Here is a 13,325-nt window from a genome sequence, read left to right as displayed (position 1 = left end):
GATAAGATACCATTACTAGAGAACTGCAAGGTTGTCTTATCACGAGTCTGAAAAAAAAAAAGACAAATGGCTGGTCTGACCATATTCAAGAAAACCAAGGGCTCCAAGTCCTACCTTCAACACATAATGGTTGAGGGAATGGCAGGAAAGAAAAGATGAGAAAGTCAGGCAGGTGATTTGATGACAATAGGTCTATGGGAACAAACTAATGTCTGAAAGTCTGAGGCCCCCTCTCCAGGACTAGTAGACTGAGTAAAACTACACACCTAATACTCCAAAGACTGAGGAACAGAGCTATTGACTACAATAAGTACCATCCACTTGTCTTCTTTCTTGCTTACTTGGATATGTGTTTCTTGGTACTTCTTTCTCTGCTGTCCATGATACTTCTTGTTCCAACAGGGAAATCACTTCTGCTTTGGACACCAGAAGCCATGTTCATGAGTTTTTTAAAAAAGAAATGAAACGGAGTTGGAGAAAAGTATCAGTCTCACAATTTAATCCTAGCTAATCTTCATTACGAGAAAGAAGGCATGATAGGAAAGCTCCAAGAGTGACAGAATTTCAAAATTTATTCTTATATTTCATTTTACAAAAAATTGGTAATTTACCAATAAGAAATTTCCAAATTATTCAAAGTTACAAGATTCAAATTTTCTTCTTCCCTCCTCTTCACAGAGCTGGCAGGCAAGCAAGCAATTCCATCTGGGTTATACACATATCATCACGTTTTCCTTTCCCAACTTAGGAAACACTCATGACCCTCTTTTGGGGTTTTTGTAGAGTGTTTAACTCTGGGAAGACCAAAGAAAAACGTGATCTTTGGTTTGGACTCTGAGTCTGTTAAGGTTCAGAGTCCTAACTTGATTCTAGTTGAGATTTAACCAGTAGACTTTGCTATTTTATAATTTGAAGGTGAAGTTGAGAAATATAAGGATAATAGCAGTAGTTTTTGTTTAGATAATATAAATTTGGGTTAGTCAGATCAAAGAGGACTAGTGTAGCCTGCAAAACACAGGAGAACTGGTTCCTCTTGGAATCTGGGAGTTTATTTGGGTGGATTTAGAATCTCTTAGAATTAGAAGTCCTTTATTTATCCTTATATAGTTCAATAAATATTTTATGTTTATAATAAGAGTCTCTTTAGCATCCTTGCACCTAGGTCTGACGGGAAGTTCACATTTGAGCCTCACTTCATCACTCAGGATACTTTTGATTACATCTATCAAAAGTATTGGAACAGTTTTAAAAAGTTTTGAACCTATATAGAAACAGTTTTTCCAGCTAAATATTTTCTTTATTTTTACACTGGCTTTCAAGTGGAAGTCTAACACCATTAAGGGAAACAATCCTTCCTTCTGGAGGGTTGAGATTCTCCTCTAATTAAACTCCTAAACAGAAAACAGACTCATATGCACATATACCCTTGTGGCACATGCATACCCAAAGGCATAGAATTCTAGTCCAAGGACTCTAAACCACAGAGGATCCCAGAATCAGAGGTGGAAGGGATCTTCCCTCTAATTCTGACACTTTACAACATCCCCAAAGGGGGGTAATTCACATTCCAGATGCTAACCTTCCCCAACAACTCCTTTTGGGCAGCTCTCATATTCAGGATGGTTTCTTTCCCTGTCAGAAAGATCTTCCCTTCCCTCTTTCCTTGCCAAGGCACATTCCCATGAACCTTCTACTTTCCTGGGTTAGAGGGACATCAAAGAGACTGAAAAAAATTTTTTGAGAAATTTTCATTAATTAATTTAGAATATTATTCCATGGTTACATGATTCACACTCTTTCCCTCCTCTCCTTCTAACTCCCTCCCATAGCCAACAAGCAATTCCACTGGGTTTTATATATAATGTGAAGAGTGAAATATTGAGGGAACTCATTTACTCATGAAGGGAAATCCAAAATCAGAGAACTTATGCAGAGTATGTAGAAAATGACTCCTCAATGGGGAGCAAGTTATCTGAGTTCAACCAAGAGACAGGCCTTCAGTATCATCCAGGTGTATTAAAAAGAGATGATATGTGGAGCTATTTCTAGTTGCAGTAAATGATATACTCTGCTTCTTACGAGAGATACTGGGAAAAACTCAGGAAGCCCAGTTGTAATGGAGATAGAGGTACTTCTGAGAGATAGAGAGATACTATTAGAGAAAGATATTCTAGGGTTGCCTATTGATCACTACTGATGTCTAATTGATTATTTTTCCTAAGCTCCTCCTCCCTCAATCCCTCCCGTCACCACCCTATTCTGAAGCCTTTGGCTCGCACCACCCCCCTGAGTGGACTATAGGATTTATGAGGAAAAACTCTTTTCTCTTCCTTTTTAAATAAGGGGGGTTATAGGGAACAACAGGATGGAGAACCGAGGTAAGATGAGGTGAGAGGGATAAGGTGTTCCCTAATCTCTAAGGAAGGTTAGGAGGATTTTGGGAAATGTCAGTTCTGTCACAGCTGTGACACAAGTCTGTCAAGGAGATATGAAGGACAATTGATTTTCTTCTGTCTTCTTCTAATCAGCCCAGTATATAACAATCAATGACCAACATCAGCCACACCAAAGCCTCAGGCTAGGTCAGAAGCCAAGGCAGTCTCTCAGTTCATCCCCTGGCCATGCTCCACCAGACATTCCTGGGAACATTCTATTTGAAATGTTCTTTCTTGATTGACATCTGAGGTCCTTTACTCTCTGTCTTCCATGCATAAAATTATCTCTTCCTTCATGCCTCTTACACATTGGGGAAAACTCCCAAAAGTCTTTAGGGAAGCAAATGGAAAATGGGGATAGACTGAGAATCCAACTTCTCCTACCTGGCTTTAATAGATCTCTATTTCTCTTTCCTGCAGTCATTTTCAAAGAGTCTATCACCATGAGTGCTTGTCTCCAAGAATGAATGAAAAACACTTCTTATCTGCAAAAGTCTTCTACTGATTCTGACTCTCAGGTGGGCACAACATTGGCTTTTCAACACCAATTAGTAGAGCCACATGCAAGACAACCAAAGGACTCATGATAAGAAGGGCCCTCTGCCTCCAGAGAAGGAGCTGATGGAGTATGGATGCAGACTTCCTTTTTTCTTTGCTCAGATTCTCTTCCACTCAGTGATGAGTATGGGGAACAGTTTGACAGTATTGCTTCTGTACACTCCATATCACATTGCTTGCCCACTGTTACAGGGAAATTAGCAGGAATAAGAGATCCTGCAAGGCAGAAGAGCACGGTTCCAGAACTCTGGAGAGTGACAGGCAGTTCCTTCTGAGAGGGACAGTTGAGCAGCCAGGAGTTGAGTTTCTGTCTAGTTCTTCTGGGAAGGAGGTAGAAAGCTAGATATTCTCTATCCTGTGGCTTTCCTGGTGATCCAGTCTGTTCTTGTGGGTCCCTGCTACTGCTGAGACTGATTTCCAACAGAGATGCTCAAGACTCCAGAGGACAACTGTCAGTGAGACCTTCCTTTGAATCCTGTTCCTGCTACCTTCAATTCCTTCCAACCTTCATATATTAATTAAGGGGGTTTCATTTCACTAGATGAAGCAAGTAGATTTGTAGGTACTGATGCATTAAATGGTGGAGGTAACCACTTGACTTGGGTTTTAGATAGATCATCCCAAATCCCTTCCTTCCCTTATCTGAAAATGAACTATTGTCTGAGTTAGATTTATATACATTATTTCAGTAGAGTTATTTCACCACTCAGAGAAGGGAAGGGGAAGAAGGGAGAGATGCTGAGATTCTTCCACACTCTGCCCTTCTCAGAAGGCATACTGGCTGCACTTTCCTGTCCTTTTCCTGGTCTCTCTCTTTCTCGTTGCTAGTCTCCCTAGCAGGCTAACTCTCACTCTCCAAGGCTACAATGGCCCTCAGATCCAATCACACATGGCAGCTGAAGTAGCCAGAAACAGACATGCTCCAATCAGTTTCTCCTCGAGCAGCAGGGATCCCCCACCAGCTCATCCACGCCACTCACAAGACCCTGGTTCCACAAAGATCTGCTTCTCCTGTGTTTCACAGGCTACACTAATCCTCCCTGATCTGACTAACCCAAATTTATACTATCTAAATAAAAACTACCACTATTATCCTGATGAATCTTAACTTTGCCTTCAAATTATAAAAAAGCAAAGGATAGCTGGTTGAGTCTCAACAAGAACCAAGTCACGACTCTGAGCCTTAGCAGACTCAGAGTCCAAACCAAAGACCAGATATTTCTTTGGTCTTCTCAGAATTAAACAATCTATAAAGACAGTAATTGATAGTCAATAGTACTGCACTCAGACAAAGGACATCATTATGTCCTGAGTCCCCCCCTCACTCTGGAAAGCAAAGAAGTCACTGTAATACCAAGACTGAAAGTACCACACTTGCCTTTCTCCAAGTTACACAGAAGAGATTAGCAATCACAGTTTCTCAGCTTGCTTACCTCTATAATAGCAACCCTGGTAATGTTCATGTGTGGAGTCATTTTCATAAACATTATCCTGTGGGAGAGTAGCACATCCAGCCCCCCAGGAATGTTGCTGTGCTTAGGATTTTTCTCTCTATAAAAGTCTTTCTTTTAGTCACAATAAAGGAAGTCATAGCCCCAGTCATGGTGCCATGATTCTTCCCCCTGGTCCTTCTCAAAAGGCATGCTGGCTTCACCTTTCTGGTCCTTCTCCTTATCTCACTCTTTCTCTCTAGCTGCTAGTTTTCCTAGCTGGCTCACTCTCACTCTCTATGGCTACAACAGCCCTCAGATCCAATCACTCATCACCAGTCTCCCACACATGACCCCCATACAGAGGGGAAAACAATTTGACTCAAAAAAAATTTAAAGAAAATTTAAAATCATTTTTACATTTAATTAAGGGAAAAAATAGAATGTGATTTTTAAAAATGTACCAGGCTGGGCCCAAAATCTGCTTCTTAGATAAAGAAATCAAAACCTTCTCAAGGTCTATGCCATCTCTCCAGGGAAGTAAATAAGCACTGAATTAAGGGAAAATTCCACCACCTGGAGGTGATCAAGATGGGGCAGGGCAGAGCTGAGGCCTGGAATAAAGGCAGAACTCCCAGAGCTTCAGAACCTTGGGAGGAAAGAGGCCAGATAAGGAAGTGAGAGGTACCAGGCCTACACTTTCTGATGGAGACTTCCTCAGGCAGCCCTCAGCCTGGATGAGTCTTTTTAGGTGGGAGCTCTTGTTCTGTCCCACTGAACTGAACCTGAGGTTACTCTATTGAGCTTCAGGGCCTTCTGGGGTCTGTTCCTGCTGTGGGTGAGTCTGCCCCATTTTCTCCTCCTCCTCCTCAAGTCCTCCTTGCTTCAGTCTCTCACCCCAAGCTCTCAGAGGGGTCTCCTCCTGCCTTAATGAGGACCAATGACCTAGAACAAGGTAGCTGAGGGTCACCCCTGATTGCAGAGGAAAGGAGGCCCTGGATTCCTCAGGGGCCTTAGTTCCCCAATGAAACCCTTATCTATGAAACCTCTGGTAGGTGCTACTCCCAGTTGGAGGTGATGAGGAAGCAATGGCCAAAGGCAAATAGAACCTTTCCTTTAGGAGTTTCCCATTTACCCTAAGGCAAACAGATAAGAACGTAGGGAATGGGAAGGGACCTCAATACTAAGAAGGGCCAGGGGAACCAGGAGATATTCCCTTGGGTATCCTGTTAATCCTATGTATAGCTTCCTTGGTATGTTTTTGTTTGAATGTTGTCTCCTGTGAGCTTCCTCAGGGAGGAGCCATTTTTTACCTCTTTCTTGGATGTCCAGCACTTAGCATAATACACAGCTCATAACAAGCTCTCAAGACATGTCCACTGATCTATTTTTCATGTTTAGAGTGTTATTAAATCAGTTACAACTTGACATAGAAAATTTAGAAACTTCAGAAGCAGATTTAGAGATAATAGATAAATTAATGGATAAATAAAATATCGACAGCAAGTCTATTCTATGCTGGCCTGTACTGAGCACTTTATAATACTACCATCTCTTAAGATTCTCACAACAATCCTAAGAGGTAGGTTGTCACTTTACCATTGAGGAAACTGAGTCAGCAGAGGTAAAGTGACTTGGCCAGCGTCACCCAGCTAGGAAGAGTCTGAAGCCCAGATTTGAACTCAAATCTTTCTGACTTTGGGCCCTTGTGAACTCTTCCCTTCACCATCACCTCACTGCCACTAGATTAGGAGGGACCTTATCTGCAATTAGCAGATGAGTGCTGGGTGCCATCAGTCCACGAGACAGAGTCACTCAGGGTTGCTGGGGAGACTACAGAGTGTCCTTGGCGAGGTGTGATTACCCACCCAACCCCCTTTTACATGAATTCTTTCATCAATGCCCCTTACCTATGAATTCACATGATTATTATTCCCCCTAGTCTCAAAAGAAATAATAAAAGAACAAAGCACACGTGCCATAATTCTCGAAAACATCACCAAAAGAGCAGACCCTCAAACCCAATCCCAAAGAGACTGTCATGGGTTAACTTTTACTTAGGGACATAATTCCCAGCAGAACCTCATCTACAGGCCAAGCCCAAAACTTTTTGGAACCGATACACAGTACTGATTCTAAGAGGGAAGGGAAGGGTTTAAAAAACAAAGAATTCATGAGTCTTCCTCTGTTCAGCATTGATAGGCCTCTCTACCTCATTCCAACTTCCTTTTACACAGTGTTTATTCATTACAATCATTCAGTTGTCCTCCTGATATTTCCCCTAATCGTCCTTCATCCTTGAACTCTTTTGGTAGTTCTCATGGCTTGGATTCCGGAATCTCTGATCACTCCTCATTACCCACCTCCATCAATTCCTTCCTAGCTCTGTTTCCCATGGATCATGGCCACTTTTCCCTCCTAGTTCTGTTGACCTTCTCTGCCTTCTCCCCATGAGGTCAGGCTATGATTGAGAGAACTGAAGGACATTCCTCTTAGGGCTATTGTCACTGTGGGGTATGTGCCTGGTTTTTCTCAGCTACAAGGGTCCCGTTCCCCTAGAAGAGGCCACAAAGGAAATTTGTGTATTTCATTTCATCTCTTTCAGACTGGGAGTCCAGGTCTAAGAGCAAGAAGGAAACTCCAAAATAAGGCATTCCTGAGGAAGAAGGAAGCAAAAAGATTGGTCTTGCATTCTGCTTTGGAGAAGTAGAAATTGATGAAAACAAATTCTGTGGAGAAATCAGAGAAACCAGGAGTCACATTTGGGGCATTTCATCTTTACTCATTTCAGAAAAGTACCAACATGTATACTGGAGAGAAATTCTACAAGTGCCCCCAATGTAGGAAAGCTTTTAATAAAATCTCAAAACTCATTTTACATCAGAGAATTCATGTTGGAGAAAACCCTTGTGAATGCAATGTCTGTGGGAAAGGTTTCCATCATAGGTCAAAACTTAACATACATCGGAGGGCACATACTAGAAAAAATCCTTATCAATGCAATGACTGTGGGAAAATGTTTATTAATGACTCAAAACTTATTTTACATCAGAGGATTCATACTGGTGAGAAGCCTTTTAAATGTAATGATTGTGGGAAATTCTTCAGTCATAGGTCAAAACTTAATATACACCAGAGAATTCATACTGGTGAGAAACCTTTTAAATGTCATGATTGTGGCAAGGCCTTTATTCGGAGTTCCCACCTCCTTCAACACCAGAGAATTCATACTGATGAGAAGCCATTTAAATGTGATGATTGTGGGAAGGCCTTTAATCAGAATTCCAACCTCCTTCAACACCAGAGAATTCATACTGGTGAGAAGCCATTTAAATGTGATGATTGTGGGAAGGCCTTTAATAGGAATTCCAACCTCCTTCAACATCAGAGAATTCATACTGATGAGAAGCCATTTCAATGTAATGATTGTGGGAAGACCTTTAATCAGAATTCCAACCTCTCTGTTCACCAAAGAATTCATACTAGTGAGAGGCCATTTCAATGTAATGATTGTGGGAAGGCCTTTAATCGGAGTTCCCACCTCCTTCAACACCAGAGAATTCATACTGGTGAGAAGCCATTTCAATGTCATGATTGTGGGAAGGCCTTTAGTCAGAGTTCCTACCTCCTTCAACACCAGAGAATTCATACTGATGAGAAGCCATTTAAATGTGATAATTGTGGGAAGGCCTTTAATCAGAATTCCAACCTCTCTGTTCACCAAAGAATTCATACTAGTGAGAGGCCATTTCAATGTAATGATTGTGGGAAGGCCTTTAATCGGAGTTCCCACCTCCTTCAACACCAGAGAATTCATACTGGTGAGAAGCCATTTCAATGTCATGATTGTGGGAAGGCCTTTAGTCAGAGTTCCTACCTCCTTCAGCACCAGAGAATTCATACCGGTGAGAAGCCTTTTTAATGTAATGATTGTGAGAAGGCCTTTAATCGGAGTTCCAACCTCCTTAAACACCACAGAATTCATACTGGTGAGAAGCCATTTCAATGTCATGATTGTGGGAAGGCCTTTAATCAGAGTTCCCACCTCCTTCAACATCAGAGAATTCATACTGGTGAGAAGCCATTTAAATGTAGTGATTGTGGGATGGCCTTTAATCAGAGTTCGACTCTCCTTACACACCAGAGAATTCATACTGCTGAGAAGCCATTTAAATGTAATGATTGTGGGAAGGTCTTTAATCAGAGTTCAAATTTAATTGTCCATCAGAGAATTCATACTGGAAAGCTTATTAAAAAATCATGAATGTGGTAAAGATTTCAATAAGAGAACAAACTTCCTGGTACATCAGAGAATTCACACTGGTGAGGAACCTTATAAATGTGAAGGCTGTGAGAAAGTCCTCAGTTTTCAGTCATAATTTCTTGACCATCAGAGGGCCCATATTGGTGAGAAACTTTAGTAATGTGATGAATATGCCAAAGGGCTCTGTAAGCATCTAGTACTCATTGATCATCTGATCATGTTAGATATAAAGCTTTTACTTACTCTTCTTATGAGAATGTTTTGGTACGAAATACAAAATTTTCTACATTAGAAAACTTGTGCTGAAAAAAAACTTTCATTTGAAAAAAAAGTTTCATTTGGCTGTGTGATAATCATGAAATGTGTTTCTGTTACGTAGTCCAATAATGAATTCAATTTTTTTTTCATTCTTTACCTCATTTTTGACACTCAGATAATACAAACCATTTATATTTATTATTTTTATAAATATATTTTCTCCCCTCATTTATTCCTAGTTTTATATAGGATTGATATTTATCTTTACATATTACAAACAAGGTAATGTTTTCTAGTTTGAATGTCACTTCATCTTCATATTAATATTCTAATTTCTGACGTATAATAAAATGTGATTTTTAGAATAATTGCTTATTTTAAAATTAGGGATTGTTTATCTTCAATGGTTTTTAAAACTCATAAGTGTTTTTGTTAATTGAGACATTCCACATGCCTTATTTTAATAAGAAATTCAAACTATTTCTAAAATTTTAGGAATTTCAGTTTATTTTCAATAATTTTCTTTTCATTTTTTTGTCAATCCCATCATTCATTTATTCATTTATAGCAAAAACATATAATGGGGACAGTAAATGGACAAGTTCAGTAGCAGGAATAAGGGAACATTGCTGAACAGAATATGTCCTCTGTTGGTATATCCATACAATATCTGCACATTAGGTGGATTGTCTGTAAAGGGCTGAGGAAGAAGAGATGAGTTTGGATCTGTACTACTAGGGGCAGATGCAGACTAGTAGTAAATGGGAAGCATTGTGTGTTTAAGGAAATGATAGATTTCCAGATAATGGAGGTAGATAGTTTTGAGGGATATTAAGATCAAGCATATAATCAACTTTATGGATGGCTAAGTCACCAAGACAATGTTAACTTGGATGTGGAGAGGCTAAAGAAATGGGCGGCCAGCCTATTAGAGGGGGTATCACCATGGATGCTTCAGACTCCTAGATGAGAAGGTGATTGAGTTGGAGGAAAAAATGATGTTCTGACCACTAGAATCCAAGAGAAGGGAAAGAAGTCTTTCAGTTTTGATGGGTTTTCCCTCCTACTATATTGCAATTCTCTCCATTTGCTTTACAAGTTGCACTTGAATGGTTCCTTCTGTCCATGGATGAATGCCAGTAGTGAGGAGGTGCCAGTTTTGTAAAAAGTTTTCCAAATGATTTTAATTCCAGGTTTCCAAGCAGGCTTCACAGTGTCTTTTGGAGTGGGAGAACTTGGCAATATTCCAGAGAGATTTTTCCATTTTGTCCCAGAAGATGCATTTAGACAAATCGTGTAGACTTCCTCATCTTACAAGGGCAGCCCTCATGCACCTTACAGCTAATTTGGGGAGGAGGCAGAGAACTTTTCCCAGTAGGGGCCCTACTCTCCCCACATTCTTTGTTGTCCCTATAATCCATGAAAGTGAAAGATTCATAGGACCTGGCAAGAGAAGATGGGAAGGGCGGATTTCCTCCATTGATGAAAACCATATAACATGAGAGCTGCCCACAGAGGGTAAAAGTGGCTTGGTGGGATAGGGTAGAGGGAAGTTGTTTCTTCACAGGTTAGTAACAGAGAAGTAACTGATCCCTCTTTGGGGATGTTGCACAGGGTCGGGAGAAGATAACTTCCAGCTCCAACTCTAGGATTCTCTGTGGTTCAGGATCTTTGGGCTAGATTCAGTCCTGAGGAGTACAACTGTTTCTGAGCTATGTGGCTGGCTGTGCATATCAATCCATTTCCTGTCCAAGAGTTTCATTTGAGGGTAGTCTAGCCCCTCTAGAGGCCAAAGGTTGTTCTCCCATCCATGGGAGGTGTTAAATTTATTTGCCCTTGTGTCTGAAATATATTGATTACGCCTTTGCCAGGGAATTAAATTCTAAATCCCAAAATGAATTACTAAAGTAAATGGAATTTATGATTTATTTATTTACAATTAGGGGAAGATCATATAGAGAGAGACAGAGACAGAGAGACATCAGGATTGGGCTTATTCTGATATCAGTTAGAATTTCTAAGCCCCTGGGGGGTGGGGGGTGGGTCTCAAGATGATGGGCCTTTCTTAAGAGATTTAGATCTCTGCTTCAGACTTTCACTCACCAAAGGAAAAGCAGTCTGAGGTCTCCTGCAGGAGTTCCTCCAGAGGTCCAGTTCCTCTAGTCCAACTCTGTGTTGGATAGAGGAGTCAGAGGATCCTCCATCCAACTCGAATCTTGAGTCAAAATATCTTCTTCTTGCCTCTGATCTTTTTAAAGATCTTTTTCTCGTGTCACGTCCAATCACAGCAGATGCTCCTCTCCAGGACTGCCCACTCTTTAGTTCACACTGTCTTTAGTTATATTATCTATTTTTGGTTATTTTAACACCTTTTTTAAATTAGTTCACCTTTTTTAGTTACTTAACACCTTTTGTAGTTAAAATGGGTAGATCGACTTAAAATACTGAATCACCACCTTTTTGTAGATTAACATCTAAAAGTAGATTGTGAATTACAATTCAATCTTCCCAAGTAAGGAAGACCCAAGTGCCTTCATTGTTAGAATCAGGGGATGTAAAGGGGTCAATTTAGGGGTTTTCACTAATATATTATCCTTATGGTCACCAGAGATTCATTCAAATCCCAATAAAAATATTCAAGTCAGTTAGGGAATTTTTTATGTTGGTTTAATTAATATAGAGGGAAGGAATTAAGAAGAGAGAGGGAAAAGGGTATAAGATTTCTCCAGCCAAGCCTGAGCAAAGTTCTTCAGGGATCTTGCAATCATGAGGCCTCCTCCCAAGATGAGGGACCTCCTAGGAGGAAAAAAAGGAATCAGCCTAAACTCCAAGAGAGCTCAGGAAACAGGCCTCACCTGACCCACAATATTAAGCTTCTCCCAGTTACTGTATCAAGGACACTCATCACCAAACCGGGACAATAGCTGCAGCCATGCCAAGATGCCCAGCACACTGCCACAAGCCACCTCTCCACCAAAAGAGAGCTGGCAAGAGGAAGTGCCGTGAATATATAGACTTTTTTTAATATCACTTCCTGCATCTCACATGTACCAATGGTAGCTTAAGCTTGACTTAGGACAGCCTAGGGCATCTGTCAGTGGTTTCCAATTTGTCACTTGATGGCACATATCAAAGAAGGGGTGTAGACATTCCCATTTTGTTAGGATTTCCCAGAAAGTGCCGTCCTACTCCAGGCAGTCACACACAGCAGAATGTGGGCCTCTTGGCAAAGGGAGAAAGGACTACAGAGAAGGCCCAGAGATTCTTCCCTCTCTGACTGTCTGGCAGAAGCTGAAGGGCCCTTTTCCCTCCTATACTATTAAGGTTTTGGGCCTGAGTAATGTAATATTTATAGAGGAAATGGGTGGGATATGAAGAACAGGAGATACTACAGGTTTTGGGACAGGGAATGGAGGAGTTGAGGGGAGAGAGGAAATATGGCTGCTGATGAGGGAATAGGAGATACCGCCTGCTGAGGCTATTTTTGAAAATGATAGCCTGAGGGGACATCTTCTCTATTTGGATTGATGTGGAAGATACCCCAGAGCAGGAAGGCATGGGACACTCCTGAGGCACAAGGCTCCCTCCAGTCTTAGTTGCCCAGCAGGGGTCAAGGACTATTGATGGTTGAGTAACTGTCCTGAGATTCAGCTCCCTCTATGTCCCCTGAAATGACAGTCCTCTTATGTGACTGCAAAGATAAATGTTAATAACAATGTTGGATTGGGGAAATTATCAGGGAAGAAGAGGGATTTCCCTAGATGAGGTTTAAGTCTCTCTCAGCTTTTGAGCTGAGGCCAGGACTCACAGAGGGATGGAGGGTTTCTTTTATTCCTGTCTATGCTATTCTGTGCTAGTTTCCTTAAATTCAAAGTCTTAGCAGTAGACAGCAAGAGGAAGAAAAGTTCTGATCTTCAGAGGTGGTTGGGCCTGTCTCTTCGGGCTGATGCCCCTAAATACTGGCATTACAATCCAAACTGTTTCCACTGAGTCCTTTTGTCCGATGAATATGATCACAGGAATCCAGGTAGATCACACAGTTGGGAAATTCATGAATAGAGGCACTTCTATCTAGAAACAGGAAGAGAGTGCTCCTCACAAGACCAACTTCCACTTCCAGTTGCCCCTCCCCCCACCACCTGTCATTCTTGTCAATATCTTGTCTCTAACATTCCAACTACTGTTTGTTCCACCTGACTGGCAGAAAGTCCAAAACTTGCTTTAGTTTTCCTTTCCACTGTAATGGCCAGAGGCTAGGCTATCCCAGGGCTTGAGAAGAGCAGCCAAGAGGATGAAGATGAGAAGGAAGGTAGCTACAGAGCTGGAGAGGTCAGGAATGGGATGTAGGATGTTGGCAGAGGTCAGGAACTTGGTGAAGGG

General features: G+C 41.2%; 1 pseudogene; it reads left to right on the top strand.

Annotated features, from left to right (window-relative positions):
- The first annotated feature begins 7,330 nt into the window (after nt 1-7,330).
- On the top strand, nt 7,331-8,881 carry LOC100618519 (zinc finger protein 271-like; annotated as a pseudogene).
- Nucleotides 8,882-13,325: the final 4,444 nt, after the last annotated feature.

The sequence above is a fragment of the Monodelphis domestica genome, chromosome 4 (assembly GCF_027887165.1).
Source record: "Monodelphis domestica isolate mMonDom1 chromosome 4, mMonDom1.pri, whole genome shotgun sequence".
NCBI classification, from domain to species: Eukaryota; Metazoa; Chordata; class Mammalia; order Didelphimorphia; family Didelphidae; genus Monodelphis; species Monodelphis domestica.
Note: the sequence above shows the minus strand (reverse complement) of the source record. Positions and strands in the feature narration are given on the sequence as shown.